We start from the raw sequence: 21,845 nt of genomic DNA, 5'->3' as shown, positions 1-21,845 counted from the left end.
TGTATTTAGATGTCATAGATGTCATATCTCTTATCTTCCTCTTTATAACTCAAGTGAAGATGTTAAGCACATATATCTGTTCCAAAAAGCAAAGTATGGAAGAAAAGAAGGAGTTACACCTTTATCAAACAAATAGTTTTCTTAGTCGGGGAGGCAAGAAGCCAACATAAAGAACAAGTAAAATATTATAAAATCATAGCTAGGTTGGCTTGAAAAGAGAATGGAAATGGCAATGGGTAATGGGATACAAGAGGCCCATCTCTGAATTTCCAAGAAAGCAGTAGTGTCTCAAATTCCATGGCTTCCTACAAATATGAAAGCATTTTGTGAAAATGAAAATCTTGATTGTAGATTTTTCTCAGATGGGCAGAAGTTACAAGGTTTTTTTTTTTTTTTTTTCCTTTGTATTTCATCTAGACATTGCACAAACTGAAGAACATACTGGCAGGGCTAAAACTTTCCTTTTTATGCATTCTTTTCCCCTTTCCTTCTCATATAACTCTATCTGTTCCTGGAATATAAAAGCAATACTGATCTAGCTTGGAAATATAATTTGTTTGGAGAATACAATTGCATTTGGGATAATAGATGCAGAAATTGAAATTCTTATTGTGTCTTCTAAACATTGTTTGGATGAAGAACTTGCTCTGATGTTCTTATTTATACCCATCCTCTAAAATTTAGAAACATGAGTAATTTAGGATTGAAGTAATTCAAATTTGGAAATTGCTAAGGAAACTCCTTTCATTCATTGGAAAAAACAAAGCTTAACCTTTTGTCCTGGGAAGAAAAATTCATACTTGTACGAGTAGGAGGATAAACCTTAGCCTACTTTTATGCTTATTCATTCAGTAATTCATTCTTTTAAGAAAGTATGTTCAAAAGTAACAGAGAAGAATGAAACAGGCTATTAAAGCATATAATCAAGATCCATACATGTGACCTGTGGCTACAGGACAAGGCCAGAACTTCACTATGGGAAACTATCTCTTTACTAGTCTTCCAAAGAAGGAACTATCAATGGACAAGAGCTAGCCAAAACATATAATAAAGAAAGTCTGAATTTAACACATCCATATACTCTGACATCTACCAAAATTGCTGTTGACCTAGAAGGAACAGCCAAGGGAGGTGTATTAGATTCCTATAGCTGCTGTAACAAAATATCACAAACGTAGTGGCTTAAAACAACACAGATTTATTGGCTTCCTTTTCTATAGTTCAGAAGTCCACAATGAGTCTCACTATGCTAAAATCAAAGTGTTGGAAGGGCTACATTCTTATTTGGAGGCCCTAGGGGAGAATCCATTTTTGTGCCTTTCCAGCTTCTAGAGTCTAACTGCATTCCATTGTTCATGCTCCCCTTCTGCTATCTTCAAAGCCAAGAATGGATGGTCCCGCCTTTATCACATTTACTCTGACATTCCCCATAGTCACATCTCTCTCTCTCTCTGAATACCTCTTATTATTACACTGGACCCACCTGGATAATATAGGATTAACTCTCAAGTCAGTTGATTAGCATCTTAATTCCACCTGCAATCTTAATTCCACTTTGGCATGTAACATAACATAATCATAGGTTTCAGGGATTATTAGGCTGTAGACAACTTTGGAGGAGGAGAGGACACTTTATTCTGCTGACAGTCACCAGCAAAGCCCATTCACAATTCCCAGGAAATAAAAATAGGATCTGGGTAATAAAGTCTGACCTTTTCTTTTTTTTTTTCCTTTGTGCTTCATCTAGTTTTACTTGCTTGTAGGGTACAGAGGCCTTACACACAGCACTTCACACCAGAGTTCCTAGTGTAAAACCATTGTGCCTGACACCTTAGCTCTGCAGGCTGTGTGCAAAGACACTGTGCTGCCACTGTGATCTGGAGTGCTGTGAGTAACACAACTGTGCAGACCTGAGAGAACTCTGCCCCCTCCCTGCTGACAAGAACTCAATAAAGCAGCCCTGCCCACGGCCTTTGGAGTGTCCTGTAGGAATTCCTGGAGCTTTTAGCTGTCACCCGGCAGGAAGTCTGAAAACTCCTCCCTTTCAGCTGGAAGGAAGAAAGAGAACACCCTGGCCTCAGACAGCTGTGCCACACCTTAATGAACCAAGTTGATCAGGAACTAACGTGGCCAAGCTGCTCTGGACTGGAGGCGGTCCCGTCTAACTTCCTGTGGGATATTCTAACTGAGGAGAGACTGTCTCAAGCATGGGCTGTTACAAATTCAAGGGGGACCCCCAGTTATATCTTTTGGTCTTTCGAGGAATCCATTAAGAGTTTGGTGCTAGTTCCAAACTTCCTGAAATAGAAATCTTATTTGGGTCTTCCCCAATCTACACAAAGGAAGCATTAGACAAAGCCTGAAAATGGGGCATCAATAGAGATCTAGGAGGCCATGTGTGGCTAGTTAATGAACATGGGCAATATTCCTTTCCCCAAACTGCAGCTTGTCAAGCCATCAGGGAGGCTCAAAAAGGAACTCACTACAGGAGGGAAGCCCTATGTACTTGGTTAGTTGAGGTCATGGTAACTCCTGACATAAAAAGTATAATCAGTCGGATTAACGACCCCAACACCAGACCCCTCAGAGGTCACTAGATAAGGCCCATTCCGACCAGAGGGACATATCCTTGCCAAGACTGGCAGATTGATTTTCCTGTCCTGTCAAGAGTACTGGGCAATTTCAGGTATCGCTTGGTGCTGGTAGACACGTTTTCTAGGTGGATAGAAGCATTGCCTGCTAGAACTAAGACAGCAGCTGAAGTGGTTAAGGTTTCACTAAAGATAATAATCTGCAGGTTTGGGCTCCCAGGATCCCTACAAAGTAATAATGATCCAGCATTTGTGTCTCAAGTGACAAAGGGGATGAGTGCCCTGGACATAAAATGAAACTTGCACTCAGCCTGGAGACCCCAATTGTCAGGGAAAGTAGAGAGATCCAATCAGGCCTTGAAACAGGCCTTAGCCAAGGTACATCAGGAAACTCAAGAAAATTGGATTAAGTTGCTTCCATTGCCTTGCTCCACATGCATTTAGCCCCAAGGGGTAAGTTAAAATTAAGTGCATTTGAACTCAGGTATGGTAGACCCACTCCCCATGCCCAAGAGAAGGGACACCTTAACTCCTTTGTAATGGAACTCAAGTATGCCCTCGAGATAGGAGAAACCTTGAAAGCTCTCACTGAATATGGTAACCAGGTGCTGCCTGCATCCACTGACCTGGCCCTCCACCCCTTCCAGCCAGGAGACTGGGTGAACCTAAAAACCTGGAAAATCAGAAAGCCCAGAAGGTCAGCTCACTCCTAAGTGGAATGGGCCCCACTTGGTAATCCTAACTACCTACTGTGCCCTGAAATTGCAGGGATCACTCTATAGGCACATCACACTCAAGTGAAGAGGGCCTCTGAGCCCCAACGTCCAGAGAGACAACCTGGTGCAACAGACCCCCTTGACTACTCCTGTGAACCCCTCTCTGACCTGAAGCTTCTCTTCTGGAAAACAACAGAAGTATCACCAGGGAGATTCAGGCCACGGCAGTGAGCCTCAACATCAGGGCACACTTTTGCCTACAAAAGACCTAGATACCTTCATTTTCAGGAAAAAATTGACATGTGACCATTATTCTCTTCTAATATTTGCACCATTCATCTTAAATTATCTGGTACCCTTTGTCTCCAAAACGTTAGACAAAAGGTTGTTGCTCAGGGCAAACAGGGCTAAGGTCTGGGGACAATCGAACATGTCTACAAGCAGCTGGCAAGTACCGCTCCTCAACCTGGGTTATGATGACGCCTCAAATCAGCAGACCTGCGTCCCTCAGTGCCTCTCAAAAATGAGGAACAGGACAAACAACAGAAGGCTTTGTCACCAGCAAAACCCATTAATTATCCTCTGGGAAATATAGAATCTGGGTAATAAAATATTTTATTTTTTAATAAAATAAAAAAGTCTAACCTTTTTTTTTTCCTTTTCCTTTGTACTTCGTCTAGTTTCACTTGTTCTTGGGGTGCCAAGTGCAGAGGCCTTGTACCCGGCACTTCAGACCAGAGTTCCCAGTGTGAAGTGGCTGCACAGGATACTTCAGCTCCAAGGCGCCTGTTCCCAAGTGCTGGGCACACACTGATTCAAGATCGCGGTGGTGGGCCATGTGCAGAGGTGTTGCGTCAGACACTGCAATCAGGAGTAAGTGCTGGGAGCAGAAGCAGCAGCAGCACAGCTGTGCCAGACTTGCAAGAACTCCGCCCCCCTCCCCACTGACAAGATCCTTATACAATAGCCCAGCTGAGGGCCTTTCAGGGAGATCTTGTACTCTGGAGCACTAGCCCGAACCTCTCCATTCTTTGATCAAAGAATAAAGCTTTCCTTTGCTTCTGAACGAAACTCAGTCTCCTTCTACAGGCTCAAATGACACTGGGTAGGAGGACTCTTGTAACACAACCACAGGAAGACTGTCCATATTGGGGGAGATTTGTGTGTCTACAGATAAGGCCAACTAGAAATGTCCCTTCCTGTTTGAAGATATATATATATATATATATATATATATATATATATATAATGTCCTTAGTAGACGCATGAGCTAGAGCACCTTTGTGATCTAGTGAGGCTTAGAAAAAAGAAGGCTCTTAAGATTATATAATCAGGGCTTCCCTGGTGGTACAGTGGTTGAGAGTCCACCTGCCGATGCAGGGCACACGGGTTCGTGCCCCGGTCTGGGAGGATCCCACATGCCGCGGAGCGGCTGGGCCCGTGAGCCATGGCCACTGAGCCTGCGCGTCCGGAGCCTGTGCTCCGCAACGGGAGGGGCCACAACAGTGGGAGGCCCGCGTACCATAAAAAAAAAAAAAAAAAAAAAAAAAAAAAAAAAGATTATATAATCAGTATTGAGTTTTGCTGTGATAAACTAATATGTAAATATCCTTTTGATATGCTGAGTTTGCCAAGGTATAAAGACTTAACACAGGCTTCCATATTTTTATCCTAATATATTATTAAACTTGATGTCAGTATTCTATAATATAATTTAGTAAAAGAGCCAAAACAGGTAAGTAAATAATAATGCTACAACACAAACTATTTCTAAAAATGCAAAAATGCTGACGTGTTCTGGAGTATTTAAACGGTAAGATCCTACTTGATTGGTAGGCTCAGCATCATGAAGGAGCATTTTAAAGGGGCAGCCTTAAGTAATTCTGTGTCATTTTTGATTAGTTCAGTCAATTAAGGATTGAGAGTCAGCCTACTTTACTGGAAAGAGCAGACTTTGAAGTGTTGAGAAACCCTTGAGAATTGAAACCCCAGCTGTTCTAGTTTTACCTGATCTCTAGCAAGTCTTAACCCCTTCCCCAAGCCTAAATTCACCTTATATAAAATCAGATAAATGATATGTAATCCCCAGGAATTTTTTCAAGATTAGATTAGAGACAGAGTGTCTAAAGCACCTAGAATACCTCTTGCTATAAAATAGATTCCCACTGAGTAGTAACTATTATTTTAAGCTGCAATCTAAACCCCATTGTACTGGATTTTTAGTCCAACACCTTGAAAATATGTGTGCATTTCACAGGCACTTATTATCTTCTCTGAATTTTTATTTTTTAGATTACATATGTCCATCATTTCACTGGAAACGTGTTTTCAAATCAGAGTATGGTTCTAGATATAAAATCTCACAAAACACCTGATTCTTTTGAGAAGTGTATTGATTTAAGGTTAGACTGTATTCTTGTACTCAAGATGTAAGTATTCATAGTTAAAGCAAAACAATTAGAGTACATGAGACTTTGACATATTTAACCAGTATAATAATATCAAACATAGTAGGTGATTACATGTCTATGAAATAATTTTAAAATGTAAAAATAAAAAAAATAAAGAGAAAGTGAAAATAAATTCTAATAGAGCTAGAAGTGGCATGATGGCCAGGTGCTAAGTTTCAGTAGGGTAGTTGTCTTTGGATCCTCAATGCTTCTTAATAGAGCCTGGAATATCTCAGATGCTTAAAACTAAGTTTATGGAATTGAAGTTAGTGTTTTCATCATGTTCATTACCTCATCTTATTTTTGCATTGGTATTAATTGGTGCCTAACTAACATTTGTGGGAATTGTGACTAAACTGAATCAAATTTGATAGTTATATTTAACTCTGGCCTTTAAACTCCTTTCACAGTTTCCTGATTCTGATTCATTATTACCCTTTTACCTTTGATTTTTAGTGTATGTGTTTCATTATTACACCTGAAATCCTATGTGGAATTAGACTAATTCCCTCAAACAAATTAACTTTCAGGTAGTATTCTATCAGGTAAAGCTTAATTTCCATATCATCTCTGTTAAATAATAGCATTGTAAAATTAATAATATTTTATGGTTTCATGCGTCTTTTGTGTTCTAATAAGGGGACATATTTTCTGTAGGCATGAGTATCCTGTTTGTCTCTGATACAAAGGAACCAAGAAATGTTTTAATGGCTTGGCCACTACCACCCATAGTAGGCTGTATTATCACCTCTGTGACTCTCACAGTCTTCTTGGACACACTCATGGGTAAAATGTATGTAGAATTATCTCAGCATTTCAGGATCTGAAGAGACTAGATGAGCAAATAATCACTTTCTGCAGTGTAGTGCAATTTATGTATATTATGGACATTTTCTAATTTTCTTTTTTCAAGCTCTGATTTTTATCCTTTTTGTCTCTCATCCACTTTGTTATGCTCCTTTTCAGCTTTGAACCATGTAGTATCTAATTTGTGAAGCAGAGAAAACAGGTGGCCTATTTGAATTGTGGCTTTGAAGTCAGGTCTGGTGAGAAAGAGGGAAGCCTAACAACTGCTGTGGAAGGAGACTTGGATTAGGAGAAACCAGTTCATACAGGAAATGTATGTGCAAAGCAGTCATTAAGCAGGTGTCTAAAACTGTCTTCCCATTAAGAGATAGTTTGTTCTTATTTGCAATGTATATAAGCATGTATTGTCAAGGGAGTCACGTTTCAAAGCAATTAAGTCTTTGAATTAGTATTCATTTATTTGTTCATTCACTCAACAAATATTTATCTAGTACCTACTGTATGCTAGTCACTGTTCTAACACCTGAGAATACCACACAAACTTACACAGAACAAACATATCTGCATCACTGAAGCTTTTACTCTAGTGCAAGGAGCAGAAAACAAATATATCAGTAATGATAAAGGTTACAAAGCAGAATTAGAGGATCGAATCTGTGGCTACCATTTTAGATACAGTGGTCAGAGAAGTTCATTGCCATTCATATATAACTGGGAAGCAAGGTCTAAATCTAGTCTTTTCTACTTTCCAAAGAATACTGATATAATTTTTTTTTTTTTTTTTTTCGCGGTATGCAGGCCTCTCACTGTTGTGGCCTCTCCCGTTGCGGAGCACAGGCTCCGGACGCGCAGGCCCAGCGGCCATGGCTCACGGGCCCAGCCGCTCCGCGGCATATGGGATCCTCCCAGACCGGGGCACGAACCCGTATCCCCTGCATTGGCAGGCGGACTCTCAACCACTGCGCCACCAGGGAGGCCCCTGATATAATTTTTATTAATAATTCTTAAAGAGTTTTTGAAAAGTGCTAATGTCACACTCCTTATTATGTGTTAGCTTTCTGGGGACACTCACCATTCCCTATCAGGTTTTGTAGACAGCCTGGTATAAAGTATTCTATTTTCCCAGTAGTCCATAGAGTTTGCAATTAAGTGGCTGGCTAACCATGGAGAAGATGGCAGGGACAGTGTTCCTGGGAGGAAAGAGATGGAAAGGTGAAAAAAACTCAGGACTAATTTGACAAGGACTTTAAACTAGGGAAAGAGACCTGGTCTTTTAGTGCACCTTAATCCCTTATGTGTTGCTATGCATTCCCTTCCTCTGCCTTTCAGAAATCCTGTCGTAAAATGAGAAAATCCAATCATTGAAACAGAACTATGGTCTTCTTGGTTTTCAGTGTCTTAGAGATGTGGGACTGAAGAAAAAGAACATTTTTGTCAGGTGCAGTGGGTCAGTTTGTGGTCTTATAATTCTAGATTGGGACTGGAACTCATATTCTAATAGAGATGTTATTATGCAAGCTACTGAGAGTGGGTAATAATATTTGCCCACTTTTAAATTTATCTTCATAATTTTATATAATTTTATATATTCTAGAATACACACACACACACACACACACACACACGTTCTCTTTGGGTACCCAAGAGTTAAAAAAAAAATAGTGAAGACTAACTTGGAAAACTACTTTAAACCACCATACATCATATTATTTGTATGGTGAAAAGGAATACCAGATTCCAAACAAATGATTTAACAATGCAGAGAATCCCATCTATTAAGTTGGAAACTGCTTTAGAGTGAATCTTCTGAATAGAATTCTACTAAGCTCTTTAAGAATGTTGTGAGACTTAATTACCCACAAAGCTCACAAAAGTACAATATCATTCTCTACAGAAGGAAGAAATGAGAAAATGACTTAATAATTCCCCCCATACAAGTTAAAATGATAGGCTATCATATAGCTGCTCCCTTACTTTTTTTCCCTTCTAAAATTTGTTTAAAACTGTAATCTTAGGGATAAAATATCTCATAAAAAGTTTAATATCATGAGTTATTTTGTAGAAAGGAAATTAATTCACATATATTACCAAATGAAAGTCCCAAATGGTAAAGCTCTTTCTGGAAAAGGTTATTTGTAATGACCAAATTCGTCACTGTTTGGAATCTTGTAAAGGTCACAATAGAAAGTTTTCACTTGTTTTAAATAAAATTCTATATTTTAAAAATAAATATGCTTTTTTTCCATTTCATAGAAATATCAACACTATTTGTACTATAATTTACTTTTTGTGCTTCTGACATTTACCCAGCTGACTGTCTTTGGAGAACAATCTCTTGACTGAGAAACACTCTAGGTAAGAAAACTGTCAATTACAAATTGCTTTTTGATGCATTGCAAAGTGCTGGAACTCTTCAAATTTGAAAAATGACCTTGTTAAATACATTTGTGTCTACTACCCCTACCTTAAATTTTAAACAGCCTTTGTATAAATGCAGAGTAATGTAACTAACAAAGATATCATCTTTGATAGTCAACAAAAAGAAAAATTCTGCTACAAACCTAATAGTAGAGTATTTCTAAGTTCACAAAATGTTGAATCAGATTTCAAATATTTTGAAAACCTCGGTATTATAGACTTAACCTATGACCTTGAGGGAAATATACTTTCTTCATAAGATGAATCATTGAAATCATGAACTGAAATAGTATGATTGTTTACAGATATAATTTGAATTAATAGTGAAATTGATATTATTTTTAATGATAGAACAAGACTGAATATATAAATTATTGTTTTGTGTTTTTGTATTTATTTTGAAAATATTTTAATACATATACTATATCAAGTCTCCAAAAGTAAAGTAAATATTTTCCAAGAGTAATTCAAAGGAATAGTTAAAAAGACAAAAGAAGCTAATGTACACAAATTGTTTGTCAAAGATGAATGGTTTTGGGTTTCCCTGGTGGCGCAGTGGTTGAGAGTCCGCCTGCTGATGCAGGGGGCATGGGTTCGTGCCCCGGTCCGGGAGGATCCCACGTGCTGCGGAGCGGCTGGGCCCATGAGCCATGGCCGCTGGGCCTGCGTGTCCAGAGCCTGTGCTCCACAACGGGAGAGACCACAACAGTGAGAGGCCCGCCTACCGCAAAAAAAAAAAAAAAAAAAAAAGATGAATGGTTTTACTAATGTAATTGGCAACATTGTAAATTATATATTTACAAATGTATGGTATAACACACAAATCTAATTAATGCATTTAGTATCATATACATTCATCAAATTTTTATTGTATCATATCATAAACTTGTACCTCCAGTGTAATGTCTTCAAAATATTATATATTTTATAATTAAACTCATAACTTTTGCTAAAAAAGAATTTCCTTTCTCACTAAAATTCAGTGTAAGCTCTGAAATGAATAATATATAAGTATTTTTATATTGACACAACAATCCTATCCAAAGAAAAGAAACAACAATTAAATTCTCTAATTATGGCTAAAACTGAACTTAAAGAGTTACTTGGATTTAACCAAATAAGAATTTATTTCTTAAAATGTGTATCTTTCAAGACTTTTATGTTTTGTTTTGGGATAAAATAAAATATTATTCAATATATTTCATTTTTATAGAGCTGAGATAAATAAGATTTTTCTGGATGTCCATGTCCAAGAGAGTAAATATGTCATAAGTTTTGTGGTATAATAAATGCTAATATTGCAGAGATTTTGATGAAGATATATCTATATCATCTATATCTATCTATCTATATAAATACCTATTACGATATATGGGAGATATAGAAAAAAGTATATATATATATATATATATATATATATATATATATATATATATAACCCATACAAACATGTGTATTTGATATTCCAAAGAGGCCGAATGCATTATGATCAGTTATTTTATAGTCAAATAAATGTTTCACTTCAACTCTATAATAGTTCCTGAAATATGTGTGTTACTTCAGAACATATTTTAAATATGATTTTATAAGTCACTATTGGCTTATATAATGAATGCAGATATTCATTTATATCTTCATTAATGTATTCATTCAAAAATATTATGTTTGTTAGGTTTTAAACTCTGAGCTATAATTTCAAATAGGACAACTGTTCTGTCCTCTAGGAGGTCATAATCTCATTGTGGCAAGCAAGTAAACAGGCAATTTAAGTACAGTATAAGAGGTGATATAAAGAAGATAAAGTTAGAGGAGTATATCAAGAGGCAGCTGTGGGGTTTAAAGGAGGCTTCCAAGAATGTATGATGTAAGTCAGAAAGAGAAAAACAAATACCGTATGCTAACACATATATATGGAATCTAAAAAAAAAAGGGGGGGGGTTCTGAAGACCCAAGAGGCAGGACAGGAATAAAGATGCAGACTTAGAGAATGGACTTGAGGACACCGGGAGGGGGAAGGGTAATCTGGGACGAAGTGAGAGAGTGGCATGGACATATATACACTACCAAATGTAAAATAGCTGTTGGGAAGCAGCTACACAGCACAGGGAAATCAGCTCTGTGCTTTGTGACCACCTAGAGGGGTGGGATAGGGAGGGTGGGAGGGAGATGCAAGAGGGAGGAGATATGGAGATATATGTATATGTATAGCTGATTCACTTTGTTATAAAGCAGAAACTAACACACCATTGTAAAGCAATTATACTCTAATAAAGATGTTTAAAAAATTAATGTATGACTTTTAAACTAGATAGTAAGGGATTGGCAGGAATGGGCAAAGCAGATGGCAGTTGGTATTGAAGTAGGCAAAACTGGTGTTGACATGCAACATTAATAGTTTTGCAATGAAAAGGCAGGTCAAACACAAACAGGTATGGCATTTGCACATTTGCAATTCCCTCATTTCCAGAATATTCCTTATTAACAGCTAACCACCAAGTCTAAAGTTTTCACCTAAATAACAATAGACTTTAGGCAAAAATTTCCATGTCTAGACTGCCATGATTTCTGTAGACTCCTGAATTGGTTTGTTGGTTTCTCTCTGAACAAGTGAAACTTTTCTTAGCTCATTTTGTGTTTCACTTGCTAATTCCAGTGAAGAAATTTTCAACTACAATAAGATACTAAAATAAAAAAAAAAATTCGGATTGTGATTTAAATAACACAAATTCTCAAAATCAAGATATTGCTTCGTAAGGGGGACTACATTTTTGTACCATTGCCAGTTGCAAGTTGAAAATCAGAATTTCTCTTTCTTTGGGCCTATATATATAATATATTGCTATACATAATTCTATATATTGCATACTGTTTCAGAGCACATGATTATTGAAGTCAGATACCTGTCATGTGTTGCAATGTTGTGATGTCTCCTTTCATCTATTTGTTCTTCCTTGTTATTTGCCTGAACTTTTGCTAGCATAGAGGGCATCCTTATTAGAATGTTCATCAAAGAGAGGTTTCAATATTGCCTATGTTAATAAAATCATCAAGCATTCCTTTATAGGCATGACAGGGAGAGTGCTCATCTATCATGAGTGTTTCATTAAGTGGCACAAAGCCAGAAGCTCTAGGAACAATGCCAGATTTTTTTTTTTTAAATAAGTTTTCGGTAGCATGGAGTTCCCCTCATTTCAAGATCTATGCAATATGTGGAGTTACTTGCTTCTGTATCCTCATAGGGCACCTTGCCACACAATATACAGGAACTTTGATTAAGATTTTTTGTATCTCTGCCCTGAAAGGATAAAATAACTCAGAAAAATATTCTGTATCCTGTCCCAGTCATCCAAAAATGTACAAAGAGAAAAAGAATCCCCGAAGTTCCAGTTAAACACATTTTACAAGGTACTTTATGTGAGTGCATCTTTTTTCTATTACAATTTCATTTTTAAGAAAATGTTCACAGGCATTTTTTGTAAAATTAACCAACCAAAGAGGTTATTGCTGACCAGTTTCATCAAAATCTCTCTCGAATTATATCAGGAAACCCATTCAAATATCTATGTAACACCTAATGGTAGAGTTACCTGAGTTGCACAGTAAGAATAATACTATTTTGAAACAGATAAAGCAAATTGCCTGTCTCCCTTCTCTTAAGAATGATGTTAAACACATCTATAACACTTTAGAGAATGCTTTTGGGCTGAAATGAATCAAATGTGTCCTCCAGTCATTGATAGAAAAATCGACCATAGTGGACCCTCAGGTGATGCCCACAGTAATTTCCCCATCAAGTTTACCTTAAGTAACAAGATTGCTTCTCCCTGATACTACACGTTGCACATTGTTTTGGATGTACTCTGGAAGTAGCAACCCTTTTGTTCTGGAGACAAATCCTCAACCAAGGGGTATCCTGATAGAAAGCTGGTATTTGAGTGGTAATCCTTCCATTGACAGAGCAGCTGCCAGCACACTCTGGGACAAAAGCTTTGTTCTTGACAAATGAGCAAAGCAGATGGTAGTTGGTATTGAAGTAGGCAAAAGTGGTGTTGACATGCAACATTAATAGTTTTGGACATATTAGTAAATGTCACAAATATCTACTATGGGTAGGCTTGGAAAGTTGCCAGTAACAAGTGTTTCATTTGCCTGTGGAGTCAGTAATTAGCCGGGGCAGCATAAAGTTATTTCTGTCCCCACCCAACACCAATCTCTGTTTCTACCACCAATGCTAAAATTCTCTATGAAGCTTCCAAGTTAGAAATCAGACTAATGCTTTTGTCTTAGTCTTTGACGTTTACACTGCCAGATTAGGAAGGAGATATCAACAAGGTGGCTGGGTAGGACATGATCCTTGAAACCAAAGATCCCAATAAACAAAATATTCCATATGCCATTTATCATAGGAATGAGTAAATGGCAAAGAAGGAGAGGAGCTGAGTTTCAATTTTAGTTCATGCAGTTAACTTAAATTTGTGTAACACAGTCAGTGATTTAGAGTGCATGCATTTAATCATATATTGTAATAAATTGTAATAATTTGTCATTCTCACCATTTTGTAATTAAAGTTTTTAGCTTTCTCTTTAGACAGTTTTCAGAATTGAGATTTCTTTGTTTATTAATTCAATTAGCAACTAAGTATTGAGTCTCTACTGTTTATCTATGCATGATCCACTCCCCAGGGATGGGGTCCATGTGTCTTTAAGCTCTGTGTCTGTAGCTCTAACCTAAGGGACTGCCACATCACACCAGATAGATAAGTATTTGGCAAGTGAATTTGGTATGTCAGGGGCCAGCAGGTACTAAATTAAAGAAAATTTAGTCCTCAAAGTATACACATTTTTGCCAAAAGTCAGACAAGCAAATTGATGCTTATAGTTATAAAGTCTTGTGACTGAGGTTTACTGCAAAGTGCACTGGGGTCCTAAAAGAAACTGGAGCATCAGGAGTTGGCATCCTTCAAGAGGTGATATTTTAACTGTATTATATTCAGTTTAATTTGGAAAATGCTTTGAAAAATAAGCAGGAATTAGGTGAAGAAAGGGAGAGGCTTTCTCCTGTAGTACAAACACCCTATGAATGACCAGAGAAAGGAACAATATAAAGCATTTGGGAAATGTAGGCAGTTCCATTGCCTGGAGGGAGAGGGTGTGTGTGTGTGTGTGTGTGTGTGTGTGTTTCTATAAATGGCTTTAACTAAAGCTGGAATGAGAGACAGGTTCTATCTGGATCATGAAGGTCCAGGGTTTTTAATTGAAGACATTAGACTTTCTTTTAAATGCTAGGGGAGAAATCAAAGAACTTGAACAAAGAAAAAGACACAATCTGCTTAGCATGTAGAAAGCCCATTCTGCTTGCAAGGAGGAGTAGAGCTTAGATATAGCCAGACTGTAGGCAGAAAGACCAGTCAGGAGATTGTTACTTTATAATTAGATAAGAAGTAAAGTGCTTTTTGTTAATCATTCATTTTAATTGTTTAATATAATTTCATTGATGTTTGTATTAAAATATTTATTACAAAATCAACCTGGCAAATATTTTAGAATTCCCTTGAACCCCATCCTGTGATAATAAGTTCCTTTTTAATTAGTGGAAATCAACATTCATTTTTGTTTAATAAAAAGGCAATATTATATTTTCAAACCTTAATTAGAAATAGTGATTAATATAGAATGTACAATTTGGATATTAGATATCCGGGACTAGGTAAAATTTGTAAACTTAACCAGAGCCCTGCCATACTTCTGAATTTTCTTCCAAAGAAAACGTAAAGTGTTTCTTTCAAATTTCTCTCATCAGTGACTTTAATTAGTGGTTATTGCTTGTAGTTTTTGCATCTCCTCTATTAATAAGAGATCACAAACTAATGATTACTTCAAAATGTGTTAAAATGAATCATCCTTAAAATATAACATTTTTGTTACTGTTTTATGCATGCTGCTCTCAAAAACAAGGTGTGGGGTAAGCCAGGAAAATGAATAATGTTATATTGAGCTTTTATAACCATTTTTTTTCCTAGGGAGTAGGACAAATATATTCATCAAAACCACACTCCAAAAGTATGACACTACTAGCTATTTCATTCAAAGAACTTGGAGTTTAATATAATGTAAAATGTAAATGATTAGTCAATTCATGTCAGTCTAAAAGGGACAACAAAGTGACATTTCAATATAAACAGAAACTGCTACAGCCAACCTTAATCAGATGTTCTAATAAATGAGCTGAAGGACATTATTGAAAATTTCTTAATCCAAAAGAAAACCAATTGCCATGGCTCTTGTTCAAATACCACACAAAATGGTATGGAAATAATCATGAACAGAGTTGAATTGAATATCAATATGTTGTTCAGAGTTACAGATTCTACTCTATTTATGTTTTCTTTTAAATAGCATTCAATCATTCAAATATATATAAATACATATTATATACCATATATAAATATAGTTGAATATATGATATATATCACTTAATATTTGATATATCACTTAATACAATACAATAACTACTTGTAAAACTCTTATTAAGGGCAAGGTGTATAGTATATTTTGATGAGTGATGTATACTGAAAGAGGAATGCATCATGTATTCATTTATTCATTGACCAAAAATTTATTTATTTATTTATTTATTTATTTTTATTTATTTATTTTTGGTATGCGGGCCTCTCACTGTTGTTGCCTCTCCTGTTGTGGAGCACAGGCTCTGGACACGCAGGTTCAGCGGCCATGGCTCACGGCCCCATCCACTTCGTGACATGTGGGATCTTCCCAGACTGGGGCATGAACCCATGTCCCCTACATCGGCAGGCAAACTCTCAACAACTGCACCACCAGGGAAGCACCAACCAAATATTTATTGAACTACCATTTTATATTAGGCTCTGTTCTAGATATTGGGAATTTATTTTCAAGAAAAGAAAGACCAGGTAACTGCCCTTGGGAAGGAAGCGAGATATTAATCTAATAATCTCACTATCAGAGAAAAGTTGACAATTCTGCTAAGTGGTGTGAAGGAGAGATATGCCGTACGTAAGTGAGGGGGTCTTCTAGTCAGAAAGGTCAGGACAATCTTCCTTGACAAAGTTCTATTTTAGCTGAAATTTGAAGGATGAGTTGTACTTAAGTTAAAGGGAGAAGAGGAGAGCATCTAGGAAAAAAGAAACAGCATGTGTAAATTACTAGTAGTTGGAGAAATCATGGTGATCACTATGAACCAAAATGAGGCCTGAGTGATTGAAGTGAAGAAAGCCTAGTGTGGGAAGATCCCAAAGGGAAAGGATTGAAGAAATTTAATCAGGAGTGGAGAATTTGGAGGAGAGGGTCTGGAAAGACAATTTCAGATTCTGATTTTTTAAATCTCTCTCTAGCTATGGTGTGGAAAATAGACTGGCTAAGACTCAGAGTAGTAGGTCTAGCTCAGGGGAGAAATCTGAGGCAGAGGTGAGCATTGATGGTGATTACCCCTCTGAGTGTGGTTGAGATTACCTATGAAGAGAATATTAAGTGAGAGACGAGAAGGTTTTGGATTGAACCTTGAGGAACTCTAAATTTAATGGCTAGGTAAAGGAGGGTGAGATGACAAATGAGACAGGGAAGGAGCAGGCAGAGGGTTACGAGAAAACTAGGAGAAATCATGTCATGGAAATGAAGGGAAGGAAAGTGTTTTAAGACAGTGGTTAATTGGCTCAAATACTACAAAGATATGAAATAAGTACTTTAAACATATCCATTATCTTTATCAACATGAAATCATTAGTCACACTGGTGAAAATTACTTCATGGAATCATGATGATTGAAGGTATGTTAGCTTGAGTAGGGCAGTGAGTAGGAACAAAAGAAATCGTGACCTTGAGTGTAGTTCACTATCTGACCTTCTGGCTATAAATGAGAGAAGAGAGATGACCCTGTAACTGGAGAGGAAGGAAAGGGAGAATAAAGCTTGGATTTGTGTTTTTCTTTGTTTGTTTAACTAATTAAATAAATTTGACTATGTTTAAGATCTCTGGGGCAATGAGAAGAAGTTGAATGTATGAGAGAAAGGATAGAATTGTCAGAGAAGGATAAAGTACTTGTGACTAAAGGAGTAGATGGGATCTACAGCCAGGTGGGGAGATTTTCTTCAGACTGGCACACGCAGAACAATTCTTTACTAGTAAAATGGGATGCATGTAGGTGGATCAGGGAGACTATCTGGTGGCTTCTACTTTTTTTTTTTTTTTTTCCACAGAGCAGAAGATAAGGCACAGGGAAGATGTATTGATTCATTCAAAGTTGGGCTTAAAATAAAGAAATAAGCTCTAGGGGGTATGAATAATATTAAGAGTGCCATGAAGTTCAAGTTAAAAAAGAGAAAGGAGAGTTGTAAAGATTGATGCAAAGTAGAGGGGTCAGGAAAAGGAAGAAAGGAGGTGACAATATTGCTGAATAGTTGTAGTGAGAGTATGTGAATAAGTACTCTGAAAGGAGAAAGATAACAAGAAGCTTACAGTTTGTAAACAGAAATTTGTCCTAAGAAATAAGGCCATACTTCCAGAGCTCAAGGAAGGAAAAAATTCTGCAAAAGTTAGTGCAGCACTTATGGAGTTGAAAGATTAGACATATGGGACTTTATTTTATTTTTTAAACTTTAATTTATTTTTTTATACAGCAGTTTCTTATTAGCTATCTATTTTATACATATTAGTGTATATATGTCAATCCCAATATCCTAATTCATCCCATCACCACTCCCACCCCCGATTTCTCCCCTTGGTGTCCATACGTTTGTCTTCTACATCTGTGTCTCTATTTCTGCCTTGCAAACTGGTTCATCTGTACCATTTTTCTAGATTCCACATATATGCATTAATATACAATATTTGTTTTTCTCTTTCTCACTTACTTCATTCTGTATGACAGTCTCTATGTCCATCCATGTCTCTACAAATGACCTAATTTCATTCTTTTTTATGGCTGAGTAATATTCCATTGTATATATGTACCACATCTTCTTTATCCATTTGTCTGTCAGTGGACATTTAGGTTGCTTCCATGACCTGGCTATTGTAAATTGTGTTGCAATGAACATTGGGGTGCATGTGTCTTTTTGAATTATGATTTTCTCTGGGTATATGCCCAGAAGTGGGATTGCTGGTCATATGGTAATTCCTTTTTTAGTTTTTTAAGGAACCTCCATACTGTTCTCCATAGTGGCTATATCAATTTACATTCCCACCAACAGTGCAAGAGCATTCCCTTTTCTCCATACCCTCTCCAGCACTAATTGTTTGTAGACTTTCTGATGATGCCCATTCTGACTGGTGTGAAGTGATACCTCATTGTAGTTTTGATTTGCATTTCTCTAATAATTAGTGATGTTGAGCATCCTTTCATGTGCCTCTTGGCCATCTGTATGTCTTCTCTGGAGAAATGTCTATTTAGGTCTTCTGCCCATTTTCTAATTGGGTTGTTTTTTTGTTTGTTTGTTTGTTTGTTTTTAATACTGAGCTGCATGAGCTGTTTATATATTTTGGAGATTAGTCCTTTTGGACACATGGTACTTTAATAGGTGGCAATAATGCTTGAGATAAGGGTTAGGGTGAGTTGTTGGACGTCAGGAAAATTCCAGTGAAGGGAGGCCCAGGAATGAAGGAACAATGACAGATTTTCATATAGAATGATGATCAGTTCAACTTAGCTAAAGCAGAGGACATACGAAGGGAACAGTAAAATAAAGTTTGGAAAGATAAGTTGAGATGCAGACTGGGGAGGGCTTTCAAAAAAGCTAAGAAGTCAATGTAAATATTTCATTATAAAAGCTTTCATTGTAAAAAGCAAAGGCAGCAGAGATTTCCAAACATATGTGAACAACAAGTAGATCAAAACTAGAATTTATCTAGCCAGATATTTTCTGGAGTAAAAATGGCCATCTGTGGGTCTGCCAATGAAAATATGATCAAGTGCCACAGTAAAAATATTAACACAGCTACACTTTGCTTCATTAAACACTGAGAGCATTGACAAGTGAACCAAAATATTGGCCTTTTCCAAATGGCATGTTGTGTAATTTATGAAGCAAAAATCTGAAATTTGATCTTTAATATAAAATCATATATATGAGGCATCTTCTAGTTTTAATAATTTTTGTTACAAATCACAGAATGAGGGGCGGCTTTTGAAATAGAAAACTGATGTTTTCAAAGTAAATTTAACCATGGATATTCTAAAAGTCCTGGATCAGTGATTCTATTTGTCCTTTTCACATCTAAAAGATATTGAAAATATTTTTGTTAGGACCTGCCCCTTCTGGCTCCCGGACTAGAAAAGAGAGTCGACGCTGGCCGCAGTGAGGAGTCCTGAGAGGCACTGGCTGCTCAACACTTCTGAGGAGTGCCTGCCGCTGGTGGCCTTTTTGCAGACATATTGCTGTCACTGAACACTGGCCCATTGGAAAGCACTAGAGAAGCTCAGCCATCAGTATATCCAAGTACAAACTGATTATGTTAAGACATGGAGAGGGTGCTTGGGATAAAGAGAACAGTTTTTGTAGCTGGGTGGATCAAAAACTTAACAGTGAAAGAATGGAAGAAGCTCAGAACTGTGGGCAGCAACTCAAAGCACTAAACTTTGAGTTTGATTTTATGTTCATATCCATCCTGAACTGGTCCATCCTCACAGCCTGGCTGATCCTGGAAGAGCTGGGGCAGGAGTGGGTTTCCATGGAAAGCTCCTGGCATCTCGATGAGCGTCACTATGGAGCCTTGATGGGTCTCAACAGGGAGCAAATGGCTTTGAATCATGGCGAGGGACAAGTGAGGCTGTGGAGAAAGAGCTGTGACCCCAACACCCATAGAGGGTGTTGTGACCCCAACACCCATAGAGGAGTCCCATCCTTACTACCATGAAATCTACAACTACTGGAGGTACAAAGTGTGCACCATTCCTTTGGATCAGCTGCCATGATCCGAGAGCTTAAAGGATGTTCTGGAGAGACTCCTTCCTTATTGGAATGAAAGGATTGCTCCTGAAGTATTAAGTGGTAAAACCATTCTGATGTCTGCCCATGGAAATAGCAGCCGGGCACTCCTGAAACATCTGGAAGGTATCTCAGATAAAGACATTATCAACATTACTTGTCCTACTGGAGTCCCCATTCTCCTGGAACTGGATGAGAACCTGCATGCTGTTGGACCTCACCAGTTCCTGGTCAGCCAAGAGGCTATCCAAGCAGCCATTAAGAAAGTAGAGGATCAAGGAAAAGTGAAATGTGATGACAAATAAAATCTTTCCCACGTGTTGGCTAGGAATGGCTGCAGAAGCAGTGACATGCAGTGTGTTATAGGTGTTGATCTCCCTCCCCCTCCCCGCCCCCCACTGATTTTTCCAGATTTAAGCTGTGGGGTGGAGTTTGCATAAGTAAGTAGGTAAGTTATGTTGGCTCAGGTAAAGGTTTTAGGGTGCCTTGAGTACTAATGCCATAAGCCTTATGCTTTAGCCCCTGCTGGCCCCATTTGAATTAGTCACTAGGTTAGACACCAGTGGGGCTTAATCAATGTCTTAAGTTTAGTTTCCGAGATGGGAGAGCAACAAGTGAAGTTCAAGTTCAAGGTATTCCTCATTCAATAAATCAGTATAGAGTGACCACTGACAGGCACTACTTACTCCAATAAGTAGTTCATGTTTATATTTACTGAGACTTTCTAGGATGATAATAAAGGACGTTAGATAACACACTAAACTTAAGTATTTATTACTAGTCTTTTCCTCTAGGGAAAGAGATGATTTGATAGGTTAAGACCAGCCAATTAAATGGGAGAGTCACTGATGGATTCCTCCAAGACAACCAACAACAAACACCAAGGCCCTTTGCCTCATGACATTTGGTGGAATTCCTCTCTAGAATTAGCAGCATATGGACAGCTATAGCTGTTCATGTTCTCTTTTTGTTTTGTTTTTGTTTTTTAAACTTTAATCTTGGGGTCTTTAAAATTAATTTAAAAATAAGTTCTGTGACTGAAAATGGTACCCATTCCAAGTATTTCCATATGATTCATAAATATTAAGTATAGGCTTCTGAATTAGTCTCTGTTCTTATCTTCCTATAACACAAAGAGTTGTACTTATTTCAACACATAGACATGCCTAATTCTCTAAAAGTTGAAGGTCGGGTCAGCAGGAAGGTAGAACATAGTGGGTGTAATTTTATTCACTTGAACAGGGGAAATGATATATTCACATTTGTCACATACATTTGTTCTTTACCTGCTGAGGGCAAAACATTATGGTACGTAGTCTATAGTATTCAGGGTTAGCCACAGACAGAATTGACTGCTTATAAGTCTTGATATAGGATGCTTTTAAATGCTAGAGATAGGTAAGTCATCATTTCTTTAAGCTACTGCCTTATTTTAAAGCAAGTTACATATATTCAATGATAAAATCATGTAAACAATTTACAACTATAATAGCTGTTACAGATCTCACCAGTTTTTCACAGTTTTCCATTGGTGGGTTGGTTTATTTGTATCCATTTTATAGTAAAACTGTCATTAGAAGGAAACTAATTCTAAAAGCCTTGCTACTGCTTGGTCTCCATTGATTCTTAAATCAAGACTTAGAGCATCGGCTGATAAAGATGGCTGAAAAGAAGAAATGAACCTGGTTTGCTCACAGCTGGTCACATCTGTGATGCATAAGTACGTGGAATGTGGATGCTTGACTTTCCTGACCAACTACTGGTTTCTCTGTGGTAGTTCTTCTTTTCACAGTCCTGTTGCTTAACCAAATAACACTCTTTATAATTCAGAGATCAGGACCAAGAATACAACTAACAGATCTTCCTAGAATTCCAAACCTATGGTTAAGCTTCAACTCAGAC

The 21,845-nt window shown here is 37.4% G+C and overlaps 1 pseudogene across 1 annotated transcript; it reads left to right on the top strand.

The window, feature by feature from the left end:
* The first annotated feature begins 3,130 nt into the window (after positions 1-3,130).
* On the top strand, positions 3,131-20,248 carry LOC309799147 (bisphosphoglycerate mutase-like; annotated as a pseudogene). The gene is made up of 5 exons: positions 3,131-3,288; positions 3,988-4,180; positions 5,600-5,736; positions 16,356-16,428; positions 19,429-20,248. The product of its transcript is annotated as a bisphosphoglycerate mutase-like (transcript).
* The last annotated feature ends 1,597 nt before the right edge of the window (positions 20,249-21,845 follow it).

This window comes from Mesoplodon mirus, assembly GCF_964341445.2.
Source record: "Mesoplodon mirus genome assembly, chromosome: 3".
Taxonomy (NCBI): Eukaryota; Metazoa; Chordata; class Mammalia; order Artiodactyla; family Ziphiidae; genus Mesoplodon; species Mesoplodon mirus.
This window is presented reverse-complemented; position numbering and strand designations above follow the sequence as displayed.